Source organism: Oryctolagus cuniculus, chromosome 3 (assembly GCF_964237555.1).
Source record: "Oryctolagus cuniculus chromosome 3, mOryCun1.1, whole genome shotgun sequence".
Taxonomy (NCBI): Eukaryota; Metazoa; Chordata; class Mammalia; order Lagomorpha; family Leporidae; genus Oryctolagus; species Oryctolagus cuniculus.
In genome coordinates, this window is record NC_091434.1 from 104,525,583 (window position 1) to 104,551,061 (window position 25,479).

General features: G+C 44.5%; 1 protein-coding gene and 1 long non-coding RNA gene across 2 annotated transcripts in view; one reads left to right on the forward strand and one right to left on the reverse strand.

Annotated features, from left to right (window-relative positions):
- SPOPL (speckle type BTB/POZ protein like) overlaps positions 1 to 590 on the reverse strand; it is a 65,309-nt gene extending 64,719 nt beyond the window's left edge. Inside the window, exon 1 of the mRNA XM_008258526.4 lies at positions 454 to 590. The gene's annotated coding sequence lies outside the window, so the exon portion shown is untranslated. The remainder of the gene's footprint in view (positions 1 to 453) is intronic.
- On the forward strand, positions 85 to 24,820 carry LOC138849179 (uncharacterized). Its single transcript, XR_011387600.1, has 3 exons — positions 85 to 171; positions 18,869 to 19,010; positions 24,126 to 24,820. It is a non-coding gene; the product is annotated as an uncharacterized lncRNA (long non-coding RNA).
- The last annotated feature ends 659 nt before the right edge of the window (positions 24,821 to 25,479 follow it).

The following is a 25,479-nucleotide window of genomic DNA, read 5'->3' on the forward strand; positions in this document are numbered from 1 at the left end:
TGAACCCGCACCAGGAAATGGGCAGACAAGGCTGAGAGCTCCGGGGGTCGGGCATGCGGAAGAAGGAACCTGGACGCTGGTGGAGGGTGGGGGGGGGTGGTGGAGTATTTTCCATATGGGCAACACTCCCGGCGGGCAGGAAAAGACCTGTACAAAGGGGCAGCCTTGGAGGTACGTATACAGCCAGAGAAGAGGCAGAGAGGCCGCGCAGGAAACTAAGGGGCTCCTGGCAGGCGGAGGCCGGGAAATCCAGAGACCGGGGAACATCCCGGGCCGAGCAGCAGAGGCAGGAGGCAGCCCCCGAAAAGGCCCAGGTTGCGCCGCAGGAGCCGTGGCTTGAGGGCCCCGGGAGCGGACGGAGGCCGCCGGGGCCCGGCGAGGCACGGGGAGGCCGGGGAGGAGGCGCGGGCGCCCGGGGCCGCGCGGGGACCCCGGCGCGGGAGGGGCACCTACCCTGAAGTGCGGGGCGGCGGCGGGCAGTCCCGGCGACGGCTCCTCTCCCGCTGAGGCGGCGGCCGCGGCGGCCCCAGGAGCCGAGGCTGTGATGGCTGAAGCGGCAGGGGTGATGGCGGCGAGTCGCTGTGGCGGCCGCCTCTGCCGAACCGCATCCCTCCTCCCCGGTCCGCCCTTCTTCTTTTCCCTATCTGTCGCTCCTAAACTTCTTCCCCGGGATAAACAAACCCGCCACCAGGGGCGGCCGCCTCCGCCGCTCCCGCCCCCGCGCTGCCCCTCCCGCCCCGGGACCGTCCGGGCTCCGGCTTCCGAGTTACGACTCCAGCCTCGGTCCCTTAGCCCGAGAGCGCGCGTGCGCGGCGGCGGCGGCGGCGGCGGCGCCGGCTCGCGAGGTTCTTCCCCCTCCAGCGCCCGGGCACTTCCGGGCGGGCCCGGATCCGCCGCCGGGTGTTGGGAGACGCCGCCGCCGCCTGGCACCGGGCGCCCGGCTGGGCGGGCTGTGCAGCTCGGGGCGTCCGGGCGAGGCGCGAGGAGGGGTCTTGCTTTGCTGGGACCGTTTTTCAGGCAAGCACAAAACCTTCCTTGCCCACCGAGGAGGCTCCTAACTGAAGTGCTCCAGCTTTCCTGCGGCCGTGGCTGTCAGGAAAGCCACGGTGCACCTTTTTGCTGAGCTCCTGTCGCCAGCCCAGAACTCCGGGAACTGCTCAGACAGCGCTGTGGACTCCAGCGGGAGCCCGTGTAGACAGAGGAGCAGTGCCACAGTGGACTGGTGTCCAGTTGGAGGGGATAAGCCTTGCCTGGAAGGCTCAGGCTCAGGAGGGGACGGGCGGGCCAGGACTCCTGATGTGTGTAGAGCAGGCGGCAGTCCTGGACGGGACAAGTCAGTGTCTACAGAGATGAGAGGATGGCTTCGTGTCCTCAGACTTTCAGAATTCAGAGAACGGGCGGCCAAAACCTTTTTATGCAACATATGCATGAGAGAAGGGTCCTTAATTTGGCTACAGGAATAAACCATTTACAGAGGTTTGAAGGGTTTTGCCATAGCAGGCGTGAATGTCATTGAAGGATTTTTTTTTTTTTTTTTTTTTTTTTTACTTTCAGTGTTAACCTACTTTTGATTGCTTACCTGCCTTCCCAAGAAAAAGGACAGGGGAGGAAAAATATGTTTTAATAGTTTACTGTGTATCACGCCCTGCATAGACTTGTATCATTTCCTTTAGGGCACTCAACAACTCTGTCACTCTATGTTTGAAATCATTCCCAGCCTACAAATTAAGTAACTAGGACCGGGAATGAGAAGTAACTTATCCAAGATTATTGGAGTTTGAAAACTGGGCAGGCAGTCGGGCCTTAAGCTGCTGCCTATGGCTCCAGCATCCCATTTGAGCGCCTCTTCAAGTCCTGGCTGCTCTACTCATGATCCAGCTCCCTGCTACTGCACCTGGGACAGCAGCTTGGTACCCTGCCACCTGTGTGGGAGACCTAGATGAAGTTCTGGTTTCCTGGCTTTAGCCTGGACCAGACCTGGATGTTTTGGCCATTTGAGGAGTGAAGCAGATGGAAAATTCTCTCTGTGTGTGTCTGCCTGCGCATCTTTCCCTTTCTCTCTGCAACTGTGACTTTTCTTTATACTATTTGTTGAACTCTGCTTAACAGAGAGTTAATGATATGTGTATAAAGTCAATTGAAAATAGATCCCAGTAAAAAATAAGAGGGAGGAGGAAGTTTGTAACTGTAAAGCTTTATAGTTATAGTTGTGCATACATTCCTACAGACTTTTTTTTTTTTTTTTTTGGACAGGCAGAGTGGACAGTGAGAGAGAGAGAGAGAAAGGTCTTCCTTTACGTTGGTTCACCCTCCAATGGCCACTGTGGCCAGCGCACCGTGCTCATCCAAAGCCAGGAGCCAGGTGCTTCTTCCTGGTATCCCATGTGGATGCAGGGCCCAAGCACTTGGGCCATCCTCCACTGCACTCCCAGGCCACAGCAGAGAGCTGGCCTGGAAGAGGGGCAACCGGGACAGAATCCGGTGCCCCAACCGGGACTAGAACCTGGTATGCCGGCGCCGCAGGCGGAGGATTAGCCTATTGAGCCATGGCGCCGGCCCCAGACTTACTTCTAAGAGTACAGTTTAAAAACTTGCCATGGGACCCCAAATCCCATTAAGCTGGGTGGTAAAAATGCAATCTTTAGTGTTAAACTTTGACCATATTAAGTGCTAAAGTGATCATATAGATATGATTGTTAAAGGGATCATATAAATAAGATCAAATTGTGGTACTACTACTAATAATAGAATTAAAAAGGAGAGAATATTCCAACATGGGAAGCAGTCCGCACAGCAGACTCATAGAATGACAATCGCCTTAAATAGCACTCTGACCTCAAAATTAGCCCTTAAGGCATTCTGGTCTGGCTGAAAGCCTATGAGAGCATTTCAGGCATGGAAAGCCAAGACACTGAGGCAAAAAAGTCCTACATTAAGAATCTTTGTGAGAGATCCCAATGGAAAGAAGTGCCCATCAAAGGAAGTACTTTTCTCTAAAAGGAGGAAAACTTCTACTTTGCTTATGGTCTTATTTACATACTGACAGAGTTTGTGAATTCAGAAGACTTCCATAGCTTTGGCATCTCATGTCACAAGCCCCAGGTGACTACTGATGTCATACATAAGAGTGTTAATTGTTAAATTAACAACAGGAGTCACTGTACACTTACTCCCTATGCAGGACTTCTGCACTCAATGAGTTGTATTATGAGAATTAATTGTAAAACTTGTTCTCAAACTTTGTGCGTGTGTGTATGCAAGTTGTTGAAATCTTTACTTAGTATAGAGTTGGTCTTCTGTATATAAAGTTAATTGAAAATGAATCTTAATGGAGAATGGGCATGGGAGAGGGAGGAGGAGGTGGGGTGGGAGGGCGGGTATGGTGAGAAGAATCACTATATTTCTAAAGTTGTACTTAAGAAATTTGTATTCATTAAATAAAAGGTTTCTTTGGGAAAAAATTTATATATATATATATATAAAATAAATAAATCTTAAAAAAATTGGACTGGCAGAGTCCCCTCACTTCAAATTAGTATGACAACCTCAGTCACATATTTAAGGCACAGAACTAGGGTTACGTTCTCTACCAAAAGTTTTTCTTTCTAAAGTAAGATTGGCTTCACTGTAAAGTTTGAAGTTGCCTTCGGTTGAGTTAGTAGAATATTTATGCAGATCAAGCAGCTCCAAATGTTAAAAAGCAGAAGTGGAAGTGAGCACAGCCGGGAAGGGGGCTGGTTGGGAGGAAGTTTCAATAAAAAGTATTTCAACAGACCCAAACACCAACAAAGACCAGTTAAAATACACACACACACACACATACGGTAGGGCTCTATTAACTTTGTAATGTGATAGAAACAGTGAAAATCACATAGAATTTTTTATCAAGTCCTTTCGCTATTTCAACCCCTTATATATATTTTTTTTTTATTTGACAGAGTTAGAAACAGAGAGAAAGGTCTTCCTTCCGTTGGTTCACTCTCCCAATGGCCGCTACGGCCGGTGCTGCACCCATCTGAAGCCAGGAGCTGGGTACTTCCTCCTGGTCTCCCATGCAGGTGCAGGGACCCAAGCACTTGGGCCATCCTCCACTGTCCCGCCCCCCCCCCCCCCCCAGGCCACAGCAGAGAGCTGGACTGGAAGAGGAGCAACCGGGACTAGAACCCAGGGTACCGGCGCCGCAGGCGGAGGATTAGCCTAGTGAGCTACGGCGCCGGCAACAACCCCTTATTTTTTTATCACCTCCTCTCTTCCACTAATTAAATATTAGTAAGGACCTAATGAAATATGCTAAAGGCATCAAATGATATTCCTGACTCCTTCAGGGACATTTCCAATCAGGAGTTAAAGTATGAGTGATACTTGCTGACCCTTCAACTTAACTAATTTCAAGTTGGGGACTGATTCAATAAACTTCCACCACAAGAATTTCAGATTGTTCCTTGAGGCATTCTCATACAATCTTTTTCTTAAGACCCAGTGTTGTGACACAGTGGGATGAACTGCCACTTGCAACCGCAGCGTCAACCCCAGCACCCCCTATCAGAATGTCAGTTTGAATTCCAGGTGCTCCACCTCTGATCCAGCCCCCTGCTAATGTGTCTGGGAGACAAAACAAGATGGTCCAAAAGCTTGGGCTCCTGCCACCCATGTTTGAGACCCAGATGGAGTTCCTAGCTCCTGGCTTTGGCCTGACCTGGACCTAGCTGTTGTGGCTATTAGAGGAGTAAACCAGTGGCTGAAAGGTTCTCTCTTTCTCTCTCTTCTCTCTCTTTTTGCCTGTCACATAAATAATAAGTAAATATTAAAAAAAAAATATTTTCCGGGGCCAGCACTTGGCGTAGTGGGTAAAGCTGCCTCCTGCAAAGCCAACATCCCATATGGGTGCAAGTTCGAGTCCTAGCTGCCCCACTTCCCATCCATAATAGCCTTGGAGGGCAGAAGAGGATGGCCCAAGTATTTGGGCCCCTGCACTCATGTGGGAGACCAGGAGGAAATTCCTGGCTCCTGGCTTTGGACCCGTCCAGCTCCAGCCATTGTGGCCATTTAGGGGAGTGATATAGCAGATGGAAGACCTCTCTCCATTTCTCCCTCTCTCTCTAACTCTGCCATTCAAACAAATAAATCTTAAAAAAATAAAATATTTTCCATAGGCCTAATCTCCCTGCCTTTAGTATTAGAATGTACCATTCCTCCCTTTCTTGCAGTATTCAGACTTCATCCATTAATAAAGTGATAGTAAATAGAAATAATAAGTGTGAACATGGCTTGTAAATGATGCTAATTATCTGTGATGGTTTAGGAAAGTAAAAGATGGCTTTAAGGTCAATAAGCTTGGGTTAAAATATGGTGCTGTATTTCCAATCTGCTAAAGAACTACCTTTCTTGATTTGATTTTCCACTTGCTGGATACCTATTGGAAAACTAGACTATTACAAGAACATTTTGTTTATTGCTACCATAAGTAAAAGAAAAGTGAGAACAGGTTTATCACTAGTGTGGAGCATTGTGTGCCTCCCACAGTCTGATATTCAGTGTTCATCACCTAGGACACTACCATTAATTAAGATCATTCATCTTCTTAGATGCCAAACTTTTAAGTATTTCAGATATTTATTTGCTACTCATTTTCAATTTTCTATATGAAACCATTCATACTCCTCAATGTTTGGAAATGGCTTGGAAGTTCTCCAGTTGGTAGTTAGTGAAGAAGCAGTTTAGAACAGCCATTTTCTGAGCTTAATGAGCACAGGGGCATTCCAGTATTTGGACCTCCTTGCCTCAACCCTGTGAGGCTCTGTCTGCAAAGTCAACCAAGATTCCCACTTTGGTATTTTCAGGACTGCAGCTCCTTACTTGTCTTTTCTAAACTAACACCACAAGTGCTCCCATCTCATGGCTGGGTAAGCACAATGAACTCACCACTGCCCTCTATGCCACTACCTATTTTGCACTATCATTTTCCAGTTCCAATTTTGAAAAACTGCCATGTAAAATTCACAAATCCATATTCTATGTAAAGGTTTACAAAAAGGTAGCAATATACTTGTTAGCAAATTTGTAATACTTTCTGAATCCTAAGTGATGTAGTCTTTGGGCCTTGTTACCCCTGGAAATTTTGCTAATACTACTTTATTAAATATGGTACATCAAGCTATTTCCTGCTTTTAATCTGGTTTCCACATATTTTTCTATTATCCACTGCTATCTTAAATTTTCTTCAGGGGAATCAAATGCAACCCTTACTTCCAGAAGCTAACACTTGTCATCAGACATTTAAGATGGCATTTGCTTCTCAGAATTAATGTGGAAAGAAAAGGACACCTCATTTGCTAATTATTTTTCACCTTTATGAATACTAGGCCTTTTCTCTGGAAAGAAGCACTAAAATCCTTGCTTAATAGTGTATAAATTATTGGACATCCAATTTATTTTTTCTTCCTCTATTTCCATTTCTTTATCTTATCTCTGGCTTTTTACCTTGCTTGTGAATTGCTGGTTTTCTAGTACTTTTTAAGGATACAAGAACCTGCACTGTGGCACAGTGGGTTAATGCCCTTTGCTGTAAGCGCCAGCATTCTATGTGGGCGCAGATTCAAGAACAGGCTGCTCTACTTCCGATCCAGCTCTCTGCTATGGCCTGGGAAAGCAGTACAAGATGGGCAAAGTCCTTGGGCCCCTGTGCCCGCGTGGGAGACCTGCAGGAAGCTCCTGGTTCCTGGCTTCAGATCAGCGTGGCTCCAGCTGTTGCAGCCATTTGGAGAGTGAACCATCCAATGGAACACCTCTCTCTCTCTCTCTCTCTCTCTCTCTCTCTCTCTCTCTGCCTCTCCTCTCTCTGTGTAACTCTGTCTTTCAAATAAATAAATAAATCTTTAAAAACAAAAGAGGATACAAGAACCTAAGAACTCAAGCATTTAACTACAACCCCTCTATAGTACTTTTTAGGGTTACAAGAACCTCAGAACTCAAATATTTCAACTACAACCCTTGTTAGTGATGCTAATAGCAAAAATGAGCTTAGAAATTTGAAGTGCTTTTCATTAAAAAATCATTCCCATGGTGACAGCGCTGTGGTATAGTAGGTTAGGCCTCCGCCTACAGCATTGGCATCCCATATGGGCATCAGTTTGAGTCCTGGCTGCTCCACTTCCAATGCAGCTCCCTGCTGATGGCCTGGGAAAGCAGTGGAAGATGACCCAAGTATTTGGGCTTCTGCACCCACATGGAACACCCAAAAGAAACTCCTGGCTTCTGGCTTCAAATAGGCCAGGCTCTAGTCATTGTGGCCATTTGGGGAGGGAACCAGCAGATGGAAGACCTCTCTCTTTCTGTCTCTTCCTCTCTCTGTAACTCTGCCTCTCAAGTAAATAAATAAATCTTTCAGAAAAATCATTCCCAAAGTGTTCTCCAGGATGTGTGAACAGAGCCCACCCCGAGAAAAGGACAAATTTTAAATTCTCTAAGTCCCTAATTGATGTCTCCCCCCCCCTTTTTTTTTTTTTCATTTAAAAGGCAGAGTGACAGAGAGGCAGATACAGATGGGGGAGGGGTGAGAGGAGAAGCAGGAAGAGGAAAAGGAAGGAAGGAGAAGGGCAAGGGCAGGGGAAATAGGGAGGAGAGGGGGAGAGGGGAGGAAGAGGGAGAGGAAAGTGGCAGAGAGGGGGAGGACAGGGGGAATCCGCCATCCACTGATTTCACTCCTCAGTGGCTGCAATGGCTGGGACGGGTCAGGTCAAAGCCAGGAGTCCAGAACTCCCCCACCCCGGATTTCCCAGTTAGCAGGGGCCCAAGTAATTGGACCATCATCTGCTGCTTTCCTAGGCACATTAGAAGGGAACTAGATTAGAAGTAGAACAGTCGAGACTTGAACCATTGCTCCAGCCTAGTGAATCAGGAATGGCAGTACCTATGCTGGGGAATATAACATCTTGGAAAAATCTTGGGTACCCTATCTGCATTTTCTCTATTCATAATGTAATAGAAGAAACAAAGGGCCGGCACTGTGGCAAAGGGGGTAAAGCGGCTCCTGCAGCTCTGGCAGCTCATACAGCCATGGGTTCGACTCTGGGCTGCTTCCATTCCAACCCAGCTCCCTGCTAATGTGCCTGGGAAAGCAAGCAAGGACTTGGGCCATCTGTTCCCACCCTAACTCCTGGCTTTGGATTGGCCCAGCTCCAGCCATTGCAGCCATTTTGGAAGTGAGCCAGCTGATGGAAGACTCTCTCTCTCTCTCTCTCTCTGACTTTCAAATAAACAAATCTTAAAAAACAAAACAACAACAACAACAACAAACCCCAAAGAATAGTCCCTTTTACAGGAATATCCAAAGCCCCTAGAGCATCCCTCCAGAAACCCCTTGAAAACTCTCATCCACAGTCACTTACAGTTGCTTACAGGAGCTAGGTGGTTGTTGCTGCATTCAACTTGTCCCTGATGACCCCTCTTCAGCTCTGCCAACTAAGCTCTCTCTCCTTTGCTGGTGTCCTGGCCCGGTTTCTTCTCTGATCTCAGGTAGCCTGGGAAGACTCTGGGTCCTGGAGATACTCCCAGGGGAATCCTAGAGCTCACGCTCTCTCTCTACTTTGCTCTCTAGCCAGAGGTCACCAATCACTACAGCAGCCTAAATGGCTCGGGACACACAACTCTCCTCCTCTTTTATCTCTTCTCAGTCATTACAATGTCTCAGGGGCAGGGGCTGTGGTCCCCTCCCAGAAAGGCACACTTTTATTCCTATCATGGCAATACTTAGCTAGAGATGTTTAAACATTTGCCCATACACCATCCACTAGGTGGTTCTCTGTCTCTGTATCCTTCTCCCCCATACTGGGGCCACTTCACTTGCCTCTGAACCCAACTCAAGAAATGGTAGCTCCATGGCCAGTTTCTGAGAACACATTATTGCCTCCTGTTTGACTAAGATGCAGGCCCCACTCCTAAGAAGCAAACACATAGAATTAGGTCCTGAGCTGAGACCAGCAATCAACAAGTCCAGTCTTATTGGTTGAGCTTCTGCTGTGTTCTTGGGATGGCCTGGCAGCCAATCAGACACCATGTGAACCCAGGAGCCTTGGAACCTCTGGGTCTCAGGGGTCCTTGACTCATTGATTTTCCACTCTATGCTTCCTCAGAAGCACCAAGTTCTCCTGCTCAGTTCTCATTTCCCTCCTGTTACTTCCCTGCTTTACAAAGTAAGTCCTCTGCCTCGGTGTTGTCAATTCTGTTTTCATAGCCCCACATTGCACTGAGGGGCCACCTGCCTCCCTGTGGTGTGCTACTGAGGTATTTTATTTTATTTTATTTTATTGACAGGCAGAGTTAGACAGTGAGAGAGAGAGAGAGAGAGAGACAGAGAGAAAGATCTTCCCTTTTTAGCTGGTTCACCCTCCAAGTGGCTGCTACGGCCGGTGTGCTGCAGCTGGTGCGCTGTGCCAATCCGAAGCCAGGAGCCAAGTGCTTCCTCCTGGTCTCCCATGCGGGTGCAGGGCCCAAGGACCTGGGCCATCCTCCACTACACTCCCGGGCCACAGCACAGAGCTGGACTGGAAGAGGAGCAACTGGGACAGAATCTGGCGCAGCAGGACAGAATCTGGCGCCCCGACCGGGACCAGAACTGGGGGTGCTGGAGCCGCAGGTGAAGGATTAGCCTATTGAGCCACGTCACCGGCCTTTTTTTTTTTTTAAAGATTTATTTTATTTGTTTGAAAGGCAGAGTTACAGAGAGAGGAGAGACAGAGATCCTCCAACCACTGGTTCACTCCCCAGATGACAGCAAACACTAAGGGTGGGCCTGGCCAATGCCAGAAACCTGGAATTCCAGGGGTCCAGCACTTGGACCACCTTCTGCTGTTTTCTCAAGCGCATTAACAGGGAGCTGGATCAGAATTGGCGAGGCTGGGCCTCGAGCTAGAGTTTATTTCATTAGCCTGCTAGACCACAATGCTAGCTCCTCTTTACCAAGTTTTTAATATGCTTAACCTAACAGGCTTCTCTGCCTGATCTCCTGTCTTGACCACTCATCTTTCGCCATCAGTGCCCACACAGACATTTCCCAGTGTTCCGAATGTGAGCTGCGCTATCTGGATTGCAGATCACCAGCCCCTGATGTCCTTTCCTCAGCTTTCTTTCCCTCTCTGAGGACCCTACAGCCAGGACACCATTGTTTTTGGACTATGCTATTTTCTTGACCCCAAAGGAGTGATGATGTTTTCAGACTGGATGCTTTTAAGTCTATGGCCACCACTGTCTGTCTCTCCCTTTTCCCCTCCTTTGAAACCTGGCCCGGTTCTGCATATTGGATGCTTCAGTCCTGTCCTGCCTGCTGGGACTGACCAGTAATGCTCACTTATGTCCCAGGTAGGATAGCTGCTAAAAAACTAAAACCTGTCCTTAAATGCCTACTCACATTTCTCTCTGCTTGAGAATGTCTTCTTCTCAAAGGAGGTTTCTGGACCTCAGTTACGAACAGCGTTGCTGCTGCATTACCCTGCTGCTTTCCAGATTATTCAATATGCAGATCGAGAATACATACAAGAAAGCCGAAGTGCGTCCAGCAATTACCCTATGTTGCATCAAGTATTAACCATGAAATAGCCATTAGTTGTTTGGCTTTGACTCTTCAGGAGTTCTGTGATCTTCATTCCAGTGCTTCTGCAATTTTCATATATTTATTAAAATTAAATTACATTTATTCCATGAATACCATGAGCCTGTTGAGAAAGCCAATAACAATATGTTACTGCCCCTTCAGCCTCCTGTCTCAATTTTCTTTTCCAGAAAGAAAATTAGGCTGGCTTTTTAGAAATTGTGTTCTGCCACAGATGCAATTTTGAGAATTTAGGTGATTAATGTTTTTATTTTCATGTTATCAAGAGCTCAGCAAAAATTGGCTTTTATTTTTGATCATAGAGCCTACTATGTGCAAAACATAGTGTGACAAAAATTTCAACTTCCTTCTCAAACATCTATTCAAGCTGTTTTTATTCTATTTTTTCTTTTGTTTTCCTCTTCTAATTTTCTTAATAGCAATCATTTAACCCTAAAAGGTGTGGGCATTTATATGAAATATTGCTGTATTTGATTTGCCAAGTTCCTTTTCTCTTTGTGTTTGATTTTTATTTTTTATGGATTTGATCCCGAACAGACTTAAGACATCTTACCTTAAAGGAAAACATAATTAAAGACCTGATCTATAAGAAATGAAGGAGGAGGAGGAAGGATGGGGGAATGGGCATGAGGGAGGGTAGGGTGGGAAGTTCCTCAATCTGTGTATATGAAATACATGTAATTGGTTTACCTTAAATAAAATTTAAAAAAATAAAGGACCTGGGCTATTTACCTGATGTCTTATAGTTTCCTTCAATTGGTATAGTGTCCACAGGACATGCCACGACTCCGAGTCAGTTTGCTTTCAGATTCCACTGCTTCGTATCTCGGCTGGCTCCTGTTTCCTACACTTCTATAGCAGCTGGTTACCTGCTGGCCTCGGCCAATGGACTGGAGTGTGGGACAAACAGATGTATCCTCCACCTCTTTTTCTGCCTTGAGTTCTATTCCCTTCAGCAATTCTCTCTCCTCAGAGTCTCCATCTTTGCTTACCTGTAATCAAGTCTGCGTTGGAATCAGCCCTCGGCACTGGCAATACTGCCTGCTCCCTCCCACCTGTTTAAAAGTGCAATGTGGGTAGACAGTGGAGAGGCAACATCGTGGTACAGTGGGTTAAGCTAGCACTTGCAAGGCCAGCATCTCAGTTGCTCTACTTGAATCCAGCTCCTGCTAATGCACCTAGGAAGTCAATGAAAGATGGTCCAAGTACTTGGGCACCCTGTCACCCATGTGTAGGGCTCAGATAGAGTTCTGGGTTCCTGGCTTCTGCCTGCCCCAGCCATGACTGTTGCAGGCATTTGGGATTGAACCAGTGGATGATGGAATCTTGATTTCTCTGTCTCTCCCTGTCACTCACCTTATCAAAATATATTTATTTATAAATAATAAATCTTTAAGTGCAATGTCTTCCTGTTACTGCTAATCTGTGGATCCTTCTCAGTTTTTGTGTCACTTGTGCAATGGGTGTTCCTTGCACCAAATCCTTAGTTTGAGGTAATGAGTGCAGTTTCTCTTTTGCTGGTTTACCCATTTTATATTTTCATAAGGGTCTTACAGAAGAAAGAATGGGGGCAGTGGTGCTGTGGCTTAGCAGGTAGAGCCGCATGAAGTGCCGGCATCCCATAAGGACGCCAGTTCAAGTCCCAGCTGTTCCACTTCTGACCCAACTCTCTGCTATGCCCTGGAAAGCAGTGGAAAATGGCCCAAGTCCTTGGGCCCTGCACCCTCATGGGAGATCCAGAAGAAGCTCCTGGCTCCTGGCTTTGGATTGGTACAGCTCTGGCCATTGTGGCCAATCAGGTAGTGAACCAGCAGATGGAAGACCTCTCTCTCTCTCTCTGCCTCTCTTTCTCTCTCTGTGTAACTCTGACTTTCAAATAAATAAATAAATCTTTAAAAAGAAGAAGAAGAAGGAGGAGGAGGAGGACGAGGAGGAGGAATGGGGGCTGCCAGTGTGTTAGGGTGAGTCAGGCCACCACCTGTAATGCCAGCATCCCATATGAGCACTAGTTCCCAGAGGCGGTTGCTTCACTTCTGATCCAGCTCCCTACTATTGTGCTCCCGGTTTCAGTCTCACTCAGCTCCAAATGTTGTGGCCATTCAGGGAATGAACGAGTGAATGAAAGATCTCTCTGTCTTTCTCTCTCTCTCTCCCTGTAACTCTGCCTTTCAAATAAATAAGTTAATTTTTTTTTTTAAAAAAAAAGGAGAAAGGATGATGTTCATATGACAGCAGCATATTAAATTTAGGAATCTGTGTAACCCCGGATGGTTTGACTAATGTCATTGTTTTTTCTACTTGTCCTGCCCTGTACTTTCTACCCATATTCCATACCAAACCATGCCCTCTCTTCTCCCACTCTCTCCATCCTTACAGCATATGGCACCTTTCTTCTGGGGCCACATCCCTAAAGATGCACAATGATTTGTTTTTGTGTGGTTTTAAATCTGTCTCTCTCTATCTTCACTCTCTTTCTTTTTTGAGAAGAAACAGAGAGGTCTTCCTTTAGCTGGTTCCCTCCCCAAATGGTCTCAGTGGCCAGGGCTGGGCCATGCCAAAGCCAGGAGCCAAGAACTTCTTTCAGATATCCCACATGGGTGCAGGGGCCCAAGGACTTTGGGCCATCCTCTGCTACTTTCCTGGGTGAAGTAGCAGGGAGCTGGATAGGAAGTGGAACAGCTGAGACTTGAACCCAGTGCCCAAATGGGATGCTGGTGCTGCAGGCCATGGTTTAACCCACTATGACACAGTGCCACAGCATTTAAATCTTAAATCTTTTTTTTTAAAGATTTATTTATTTATTTGAAAGTCAGAGCTGCACACAGAGAGAAGGAGAGGCAGAGAGAGAGAGGTCTTCCATCTGCTGGTTCACTCCCCAGTTGGCCGCAACAGCTGGAGCTACACCAATCTGAAGCCAGAGGCCAGGAGCTTCTTTCAGGTCTCCCACATGGGTTCAGGGGCCCAAGGACTTGGACCATCCTCTACTGCTTTCCCAGGCTGGATTGGAAGTAGAGCAGCTGGAACTTGGACCGGTGCCCATATGGGATGCTGGCACTGCAGGCAGCAGCTTTACCCTCTTTGGCTCCCCCCTTAAATCTTTGTATAACTGTTCTTTTTATCTCAAAAGATTATTTATTTAGTTGAAAGGCAGAGAGAAAGAGAGAGATCTTCCATATTCTGGTTTACTCACAGAGTGGGTGCAAAAACGGGTTGGACCAGACCAAAGCCAGGATTCAGGAACTCCATTAGGGTCTCCTACTTTAGTGGCAAGGACTCAAGCACTTGAGCCATCATCCTCTGCCTTCCCAGGTGCATTAACAGGGAGCTGAATTGGAAGCATGGTAGCAGGGACTTAAGCTAGCATTCTGGTATGGGACGCAGGGGTCCCAAGTTGTAGCTTAACCCTCTGCACCACAGTTCCCACCCCTTATGCAATGTTCTTAACAAGAGTGCAATGGCTGTAGCATAGGGAGAAAAGCACTGGATTCTTCACTCAGAATTTGAATCTGTTGGACCTTGGTTGAATCCCTTATGCTCTTCCTGCACAACAGTGCCTTTGTAGTCTAATGGGGGGAAGATAAGTTTACCACAGATCTATGATGATAACATAACAAAAAAGTATGAAAAGATTTGTAAATGACAAAATGCTAAGCCACTGTGAGAGGTTATTATTCTGAAGAAGTAAATCAACCTAAATTAGTTATTTTTCTTGAAGTAAATGTAATTTCAAGTTAGCAAGCCAAAGTATTTCTCATCTGGAATTTATACAGAAATGTAATATCATGACACAGGCTTGATGTAGCTCATTATTTCTCACTCTCAGTTCCATTGATGTTTGGGGCTGAATAATTCTTTTTCTTGGGGTTGTCCTATGCATTGTTAAGAAGTTTAGCTGCATCCCTTCCTGTAGCACTCTATGGTTATACTGTGACAATGAAAATACCTTCAAACATTGCCATATATTCCCTGGGAGAAAGAAAATAAAAGTACCCTAGCTTGAAAACCAGTGACCTAACTTGGGAAAATGTCAGCACTTTTTAAGTTGTTGAAACAAACAATAACTAAATGCAATCTGAATTGCCAGATATGATTCTGGAAAAGAGCTTTTCCAAATGCAGTTTAGTCATGAGATCTAACCTGTCTTAGAGACCCATAAACCCTGCAGAGAAAGAGGGTGACTATTGTCACAGAGTGGTATCTGTTAAACGTTTATATAGGAGAGGCTAATATTCCTACTAAATATGGGGCTTTCTTCAAACAACTAATATTTTTATTATTTGTGCCAGGTATTAAAAACCACACTAGTACTTTGTATCTGACTATTGTGTGTTGAAATCTTTTGATGTCCTTGAAAAGGTGAGGAAACTTGAACTGAAAATTAGTAGGAACATATATTTCACTCATAACATGACTCAGATATTCTGGTTCTATTCTTGTATAGACTACCTCAAATAGCTGTAGGAGTTAGAATTTTATGAGCATCACAGCCAGCCATGATCTGTAAAGCCTTTCATATTATTATAATTCTTAATATGGTTCTCTTAGCTGTCATTGAATTTCAAGAAAACTGGAAGCCATGCAACAACTATTTAAAGCCTAGAAATTAGGAAGCTCAAAATATTGATCCCAGCTTTACAGACATGTCTCTCCCAGCCCATCTTATATCAACTAGTTTCTAAAGACAGTTTCTTAACTCCAACTGTGTCAGTTAGCTTTCTTCTTAGCTCATGAAAACATTGCCCAAAGCAAGTTACAAGGCAAGTAAAAGGGTTACTTCTGCTAGGAAAACAGAAGAGATGTGTTGTCCTTGACATCAGTATATTGCTAAGTTCTGTAGACATATGTCTCTAAGATTGCTAAAAAGAACATTGTTCTAAGATAATTATTTTCCAATGTATGATTTGCAATCTGCTGGCTAATCTTTTTGGGGGGACTATGAGTCCCCTTTGAAGTACTTACCAGCATTCATAATTATATCACTATGATTATTAATATTATACATTGCTTTCCTTTAAAAGATACTTTTTTAAAAAAAAACATTTGTTTATTTATTTTAAAGGCAGGGTTGCAGAGAAGGGGAGAGAGAGAGAGATCTTTCATGCACTGGTTCCCTCCCTAAATGGGTGCACTAGCCAGGGCTGGGCCAGCACAATCTAGGCCAATCTGAAGCCAAAGCCAGGAACTAGGAACTCCAACAGGGTTTCCCACGTGGGTAGAAGGAGCTCAAGCACGGGAACCATCATTTGCTGCAAAACAACAAAAGTATAAAAGCCAGGAAAGGAGAAATAGAAGTGTATATACTGTTGTACAGTTGATTTTTTAAAGATTTATTTATTTATTTGAAAGGCGGCATTACAGAGAGTCAGAGGAAGAGAGAGAGTTTTTGTTGTTGTTGTTGTTTTAATTTGAGAGGTAGAGTTAGACAGTGAGAGAGAGAGACAGAGAAAGGTCTTCCTTCTGTTGGTTTACTCCCCTAATGGCCACTACGGTCGGAGCTATGCTGATCTGAAGCCAGGAGCCAGGTTCTTCCTCCTGGTTTCTCACGTGGGTGCAGGCTCCCAAGCACTTGGGCCATCCTCCACTGCCTTCTGGGGCCACAGCAGAGAGCTGGACTGGAAGAGGAGCAGCCGGGACTAGAACCTGGCACCCATATGGGATGCCAGCGCCGCAGGCAGAGGATTAGCCAAGTGAGCCACGGCACCGGCCCAAGAGAGAGGTCTTCTATCTGCTGGTTCACTCCCCAAGATGGCCACAACTTCAGGAGCTGCACTTATCTGAAGCCAGGAGCCAGGAGCTTCTTCTAGGTCTCTCATGTGGGTGCAGGGACTCAAGGACTTGGGCCATCTTCTACTGCTATCCCAGGCCATAGCAGAGAGCAGGGTGGGAAGTGGAGCAACCAGGACTCGAATCAGCGCCCACATGGGATGTTGACACTGCAGGCAGAGGCTTTACCCGCTACACCAGATTGCCAGCTCCTGTAAAGTTATTATACTAGCACTTACATGGTATAATATCCCTTGAAGGAGACTGTGATAAGATAAAACAATCATTGAAATAACAAAAAAAATTATAATTAATAATGTAAAAGGGGGCCGGCGCTGTGATGCAGCTGGTTAACGCCCTGGCCTGAAGTAGCAGCATCCCATATGGGCGCTGGTTTGAGACTCAGCTGCTCCACTTCTTATCCAGCTCTCTGCTATGGTCTGGGAAAGCAGTAGAAGATGGCCCAAATCCTTGGACCCGTGCACCCACATGGGAGACCCAGAGGAAGCTCCTGGCTCCTGGCTTCAGATGGGTGCAGCTCCAGCCAATATGGCTAATTGGGGAGTGAACCAGTGGATGGAAGACCTCTCTCTCTCTCTCTCTCTGCCTCTCCTCTCTTTGTGTAACTCTGACTTTGAAATAAATAAATAAATCTTTAAAAAAATGTAACAAAGCACATAAAATGTATTCATAAAGAATTAATACACTTATCCTAAAGAAGACAGAAAAAAAGGAAAGGGAGGAGCAAAGAAGATATTGGATAAACAGGAAACAAATAGCAAAATATAGCCTCAAACCCAACCACATCACTAATCACACTAAATGTAAATTGTCTATGTAACTGCTACTAAAACGTCAAATTGGCAGATTGGATTGAAAGGCAATACCTGTGCTCGCTTCGGAAGCACATACACTAAAGTTGGAAAGGCAATACCCAAGTATACATTGCCAAGAAAAAAACAAACTTCATATATAAAGACATAAATATGTTAAAAAGATGGAAAGAGATATACTATCCTAACACTAGTCAAAAGAAAGCTGGAGTGGCCATATTAATATTAGACTAAATAAGGGCCAGTGCTCTGGTGCAGCAGGTTAAGCTGCTGCCTGCAGCGCTGGTATCCCATATGGGCACCGGTTTGAGACCAGTCTGCCCCTCTTCTGATCCAGCTCCCTGCTAATGAGCCTGGGAAAGCAGCAGAATATGGCCCAAGTACTTTGGCCCCTGTACCCACATGAGAGACCCAGAGAATGCTCCTGGCTGCTGGCTTTGGATTGGCCCAGCTCTGGCTGTTGTGGCCATCTGGGGAGTAAATCAGCAGTTGGAAGATCTTTCTCTCTCTCTCTGTAACTCTTCCATTCAAATAAATAAATAAATAAATATATTTTTAAAAAGTGCTTATAGAACTCATTTGTTAACCTACTTGCTGTTTCATTGTGCAAATATTTGGGCACAATCATCCTTAAGAAATAAAAAAAAAAAACTCAAGCAAACAAAAAAACTATCAAAAATCACGTGAATATATACTTGTGGGTGAGACCACAAATCACAATTGAGAGAATTTATTTATTTATCTATAAAGATTTATTTATTTATTTATTTGAATCACAGAGGGATGGGGGAGAAGAGAGAGATCTTTCATCTGCTGGCTCATACCCCAAATGCCCACAACAGCCAGAACTAAGCTAGGTGGAAACCAGCAGCCAAGAAAGCTATTCAGGTCTCCCATGTGGATTGCAGGGGCCCAAGCACTTGACACATCAGTAGGGAGCTGGATTGGAAGCAGAGCAGTTGGGATTCGAACTGTGCACTGATATCTGGCCTCTTAAGAGACAGCTTAATTTGCTGTGCCACAGTGCTGCCTTCTCCCTGTCATTCACATTTAAAAAATACTTTAAAATTTTTTTGACAAAAGTCAAAATGATATGCTCTGAAAACTGTAAAAAGATAGCAAAAACAGGAGCTGGATGGGAAGAGGAGCAGCTGGGACACGAACTAGCACTCATTTGGGATCCCAACGCCATAAGTGGAGGCTTAACCTTCTATGTCACAGCGCCTGCCCCCTCCTCCTTTTTTCTTTATTTTTTTAAGGATTTAAAAAAAATTATTTATGTGAGAGGCAGAGTTACAGATATATATATATAGAGAGAGAGAATCAGAGAAAGATCTTCCATCCGCTGGTTCACTCCCCAAATGGCCTCAATGGCCGGAGCTGAGCTGATCCGAAGCTAGAAGCCAGGATCTTCTTCATAGTCTCCCATGTGGGTGGCAAAGACCCAAGCACTTGGGCCATCTTCCACTGCTTTACCCAGGCCATAAGCAGAGAGCTGGATTGGGAGAGGATCAGCCGGGACATAAATCAGCACCCATATGGGATGCCAGTTCTGCAGGCGGAGGCTCAGCCTACTGTGTCACAGCACCAGCCCCATGGAGGGTTCTGACTTAAATAAATTTTGCTTTTCTCTTTGCCTTGCCCACTTGGAAATTCTTCTGCCAAGTGAGACAAAGAACTGAAGTAATCTTTGTTCCACTGCCATTTCACCAACAACATTTTGGTGCCATGACTCAGATTACAACTCCAATGTGACTTGGATCCTCCTTGAGTTCAATTCCAGCCGGTATTGGATCATCTTGCCATGGGTGAGTATGCCGTCTGCTCTTGCTTCTGTTTTCTGGAGTTTCACTCTCCTCCACAGCAGCTCTCTCACTTTCTGGAAAACACCGGGTCTTCTTCTTGGAGGCCCCTCCTGGCAGCTGTGGCAGGTTTCCAACTTAAACAAATCCTGCTTTACTCTCAAAAAAAAAAAAAAAAAAAAGATAGCAAAAACAGGCTCAATTTTTTCAATCTCCATATGAAGGAAATTTGCCTGAAGAGCCACCTTCATTCATAATTAGCTTACAATGAACGTGAAAGAAAACTTACTTTTGTTAAGCTAGAAAGATTAGAAAGATTTGTTCTGGTTTTTTTTTTTTTTTTTTTTTGTAGCCAAAGTGTAATCTAGTCAGCACAGACAAATGCAACTATCTGTAATACTATATTTTTGAGTTAACCGAACCATATAAATTCATATGATTTATATCTTTATAATATCTTTTAGGGACAGACAATATATAAAATAACACAAAAATGAGGGAATCTGGAATCTTGCCCACAAGTATAGAATTTACTTTTAGGAAACAAACATAATTTTTAAGGTTTATTTATTTGAAAAGCAGAGTTACAGAGAGAGAGAGGGAGAGGAGGGAGAGAGAGATTTTATCCCCTGGTTCACTAACAAATGGCTACAAAGGCCAAAGCTGGGGCAGTCCGAAGGCAGGAGCCAGAAGCTTCTTCCAGTCTCCCATGTAGGTGCAGGGGCCCAAGGACTCGGGCCACCCTCTGTTGTTTTTCCAGTCACATTAACAGGGAGCTGGATTGAAAGTGGAATAGCTGGGACTTGAACCAGCGCCCATATGAAATACTAGTGCCACAGGCACTACACCTCAGCACTGGCTCCCTATAATTTCTTAATATCATCAATCATATAACTTATACTAATTCACTTTATTATTATTATTATTTTTTGACAGGCAGAGTGGACAGTGAGAGAGAGAGACAGAAAGGTCTTCCTTTGCCGTTGGTTCACCCTCCAATGGCTGCCGCGGCCAGCGCACCGCGCTGATCCGATGGCAAGAGCCAGGTACTTCTCCTGGTCTCCCATGGGGTGCAGGGCCCAAGCACTTGGGCCATCCTCCACTGCACTCCCTGGCCACAGCAGAGAGCTGGCCTGGAAAAGGGGCAACTGGGACAGAATCTGGCGCCCCGACCGGGACTAGAACCAGGTGTGCCGGCGCCGCAAGGTGGAGGATTAGCCTAGTGAGCCGTGGCACCGGCCTACTAATTCACTTTTAAACATCATTACCATAGTGTTTGAAAACTAAATTTGTAGATCTTGTGTTTAAAATATCAACATTTTTGGGGTCAGCACTGTGGTGTAGCGGGTAAAACCGCCCCTGTAGTGTCAGCATCCCATATGAATGCTGCCTCTGTCTGCATCTGCCTCGCTGTAACTCTGCCTTTCAAATAAATAAATAAATAAATTTTTTTTAAAAATTAACATTTTTACAAGAAATATAAAATGATTTTATTGAAAAACAAGTAAGCATGCACATGATCACATGCACAAAGATTTAGTAATGTTAATTTACCAGGTAGAGATCTTCATCCACATTGTTAATGTAAAAAATCAAATCTTCAGTTCCATAAAACATATGAACACTATGCTTCAATTACTTTAATAACATTTTATTAACATTTTTATACTAAACTGTGTTTTCTGTATCCCCATTTTCTATTGTATATGAAGATTTTTCAAAGTCTGGTTTGGGACACTATCTAACCTCCTCTTCCTCATTCTTCTTTTTAAAGATTTATTTATTTTACTTGAAAGGTAGAGTTACAGAGAGGGAGAGGCAGAGACAGAGGGGGCGGGGGGAGATCTTCCATCTGCTGTTTCATTCCTCAAATGGCAGCAATGCTGGAATTGGCCCAGTCCAAAGCCGGGAGCCAGGAGCTTGATCTGGTCTCCCACATGGTTGTAGGGGCCCAAGGACTAGAGCCATCTTCCACTCCTTTCCCAGGCACATTAGCAGGAAACTGGATTGGAAGAAGAACAGCTGGGACTGGAACCAGCACCTACATGGGATGCCGGCGCTGGAGACATTGGCTTAACTTGTTATGCTACATTGTCGACCTCTAGCCAAACTTCCTGAGACTAACTGGAAATGCTACTTCATTTGCTTCACGTATTTTGTACAGTAACATGCTGCCTTGGAAAATCAGGATTTTGAGCTGTGGATTCTTGGGGGAGTTTGATGACTTTCTCTGAAGCAAGGTTAGTGTAGTATAAAACCTGTCTTTCCCATCTGTACATGTCTAGTCCAAGATTTCCCATACCCCTCTTGCTCACCCTTTCCTGTCCCCTCTATCCAAGGCCATAGGGAGTGTAAGAAAATGTCTTACAGGGGCCAGTGCTATGGTGCAGCTGGTTAGAGCCCTGGCTTGCAGCACCAGCTGCATATGGGCACCCGTTCGAGTCCTGGCTGCTTCATTTCTGATCCAGCTCTCTGCTATGACTGGAAAAGCAGTAGAAGATGGCCCAAGTCCTTGGGCCTTTGCATCCATGTGGGAGACCCAGAAACTCCTGGCTCCTGGCTCCTGGCTCCTGGCTCCTGGCTCCTGGCTCCTGGCTCCTGGCTCCTGGCTCCTTGCTCCTGGCTTCAGATCAGCTCAGCTCTGGCTATTGCGGCCAATTGGGAGTGAACCAGTGGATGGAAAACCTCTCTCTTTCTCTGGCTCTACCTCTTTCTGTAACTCTGTCATTAAAATAAATAAACTAATTAAAAAAAAAAAAGTCTTACCATACTGCTCCAGTGTGTACTACCATATCTTTATGTGTAGAGGTTCCATTATTTCTGTTTCTCTGATTATGATTTTTGACTTGAATTTTATCTCAGACAAGAATATATTCACTATGACATATAGGAATTGTGTAATTTTATGCATTTGGGTGAGAAGCTAAAAAATTACTAGTAATGCCTCCTCCCTATTATTTCCTCCTATTAATACTTACTGCTTTATTAAAAGAAAGTATACAATTGCCCACACTCTACAAAACCTTTTGTAAAAATTATGAAGTTGTTATTGCAAAGACACTCTTTAATCATCTTCATCTAGCTTGGAAATTTCACAAAACTAAATTACCAAGTTAATGTCTATTTCTTTTTTTGTAATAATATGGCTTAAAACAACTTCCTTTCCAACTTGGGCCCTACAAGATGGCTCCCATAAAGAAGGCTGTCCAAGAAAAAGTGGTGACCCAAGAGTATAGCATCAGCATTCACAAGTGCATCCATGGAGTGGGCTTCGAGAAGCATCCCTTTGGGTACTCAAAGAGACCCAGAAGTTTGCCATGAAGGAGATAGGGAGTCCAGACTTGCACATTGATACCAGGCTCAACAAAGCTGTCTGGGCCAAAGGAATAAGGAACGTCCCATATTGCATCTGTGTGAGATTGTCCAGACCATGTAATGAGAATGAAGATTTGCCAAATAAGCTCTACACTTTGTTTACCTATGTACCTGTCACCACTTTAAAAAATCTACAGTCAGTGTGGATGAGAACTAATTAAAGTTGAAAAAAATCCCAATAATAATAATGATGATAATATGGCTTAAATCAGCCATAGTTCCAGAAGAGAAACATGGTGTGGGAGAGCAAGGCCCTTCACAAGAGGGCCTTGGATTCTCATGTCCTCTTATTTGCCATGAGACCTCAGCTTAACACTGGATTTCACTCCATAAAATGAAGACATGGAGATAATTAAATCTTATTGCTTAGAACCTAGGGGAAAGAGCAAGATTATTTCTTCAGGCCTCTTGTAGCACTGAAACCATTAGCTGATTACATTAGGAATGAGAGTTGTAATTGACTCTTGGAAATCTATTTATTAAGAAATAATATGTCTGTTTATCCAATACCTTTAACTATATAGAAAAAGAAATGCCTATGTTTTTAAAAAGAATTTTAAAAAACTCCTTCCTATTAATAGATCTTCTAATTTTAATGTTACTGTTGATTAGTATGACCCTGGGAAATAGAATAAAGAGGGAAAACATTTGGGACAGTGGTTAAGATGCCACGTGGGGTGCTTGCATCCCGTATCAGAGCACGTGGGTTAGAGTCCCAATTCGCCTTCCAATTCCAGTGTCCTGCTAATGGGTACTCCAAGACAGCAGGTAATGGTTCAAGCACTTGGGTCCCTACTATCCATATGATTGAGTTGGGCCAGCCCTGGCAGCTGTGGGCAGTGGGGGAGTGAACCAGTGGAATGAAGATTCTCTCTCTCTCTTTGCCTTCTCCCCACTGACTGAAAGTTCTATGAATCAGGGAAGCCTTTATAAGAAGTCATTTCATCTTTTCTTCTTTGAAAAAAGTGGAGAAATGGATTAGGATTTAGTCCAAGTTTTCCAGGTTCCCATTACTATACGTATGGACTAAAAGGAATATTTTTGGACTGGATTGCTAAAGAAAGCACCTTTGGTACTCCAATGCGTGCTTCTATCCACTTCAATTCTCCCCTTACTAAAGAAACTAGATTGACAGCACATCTAATTTGGGAAAGTGATGAGTGATAGAACACCTGCCACCAACGCTCTGGGATCAGTTGGGATGGAACTGGGGAGAAAAAAAAAAAATCTTCAATCAGTTCATTAAAACATATATGTTTGAAATCTCATTTTGATTTGTGACTTTTCTTGATGACTTTTCCAGACATCTGCTTTTATTTCCTTACAAATTTTTTTCAAAGGATAATGAAAGGTGGGTTAAAAAGAAAAATTTTTTTCAGGCTCTACAGGAGAAAGAAAATATAGATTATTTGTATCCTTACTTTGATCATTATTTCAATGATCCTGTGCAGGCTTCATAAACTATTAGTTAGATCAAAATATAAAAATTCCTGTTGCCACTCTGAAAAATGTCTGCCTGAGTAAATGTGCAAATGTTTCTTTTCACTCACCTGTTCGGGAGCACAGTTCTTGGAAATGTATAGCATAGAACTCCCACAATGCCATTCCTCACTGGACAGGGTTCCTTGGAGTCTCAGTATATTTTATAGCTTTGAAATGGGATTCAAGTGTCAGTTCCTTCTATGTAACTGTAGACATGTACCTGTTGTCCTCAAAGATCTAATTTACCTTGCTTTGTTATCCCAGGTCCTCCCAGCTGGAGTAAACAATGTCATTCTCAAGCTGAACCCAGCTGACTTCAGTTCCCTGAAAGAGCCTCACCCAGTCAGGAGGCTAGAACAGTTTTGCTAGCACCACCTATAGACAAAGTCCAGAACTATTCTTCCGGATTTGTAATTGGCATCATCCTGCCAAGTTCCTGGAACAGAATATTCAAGTCTACCATGAATTTGTTATTCTTTTTCACTGTACTTGACATCTTCCCTATGTTGAAACTCCTTTGGCTGTGACCACAACTCCATAACTGACTTGTTCAAAACCTTTTTCCTGAAGCCTGGCAAAAGTTTTGCTGTGAAGAGAGGTATAATCAATATCAAATGGATTATTTATGCTTCTCTGCCTGATTGTTTGGACCCTTTTTCAGAACACAAAAATGAAGGCCAGCAGGTTAAGCTGCCACCTGCAGCATCAGAGTGCCTGCTGCACCACTTCTGATCCAGCTCCCTGTTAATGTGCCTGGGAAAGCGGCCGAGGACAGCCCAAGTGCTTGGGGATCTGAGAGAAGCTCCTGGCTCCTGGCTTGAGCTGGGCCAAGCCCTGGCCATTGCAGCCATTTGGGGAGTGAACTAGCAGATGGGAGACCTCTCTGTCTCTCTCTCTCTCTGTCTCTCTCTCTAATTCTGCCTTTCAAATAAATAAAATAACTCCTAAATCATACAAAAGATGAGCATAATCTCAGATAAATCCATAATTGCAGCACACACAAGGCTCTGGAAAAGTTTTAGCTGTGTTCTTTCTTCCTGGGATCATGGTAAACTACAAAGAAACCTCTGTGGTTACACAAATAAACTGCAGGCAACTGTGTGTTTTGCTTTAGTCACTAAAAACTCCTGTCAATATTATTTTAAAATCTGCCTGGCTTTTGGCTTTAGCTCAAGCTACTGATCTCCACTAACCTGATAGGTGTTGGTAATTTTCAGTTTATGAATAAGTGTTCCTATTTTCCTTATAAATATTAGACATCCTGTTAAACATGGTCCACAGCTTTTGTCCAAGGGAGTTCAAGTCAGTCATCATAATCATCTTGGAATTCCCTTATTTCTCTTTCAAGTTGAATCAATGTTTGTTTCATCCTAGTCTTTCTCTTATTTACACTGGTTTAATGAAACATATTGTCTGTTAATTGTCTGAGAAAGGTTGTGTGGGGGTCTAGCCGCCTGAGTACAAACACAAAAACAGAATCAATAGGCAGCATAAACTAAAGGATTTATATTAAGGAATTGGCTTACCTGGTTGTGAGAGCTGATTAGTACATCCAAAATCCATAAGGCAGGCCAGAATGCTCAGACCAAGGCTGAAGTTGCCATATGCACGTAGAATT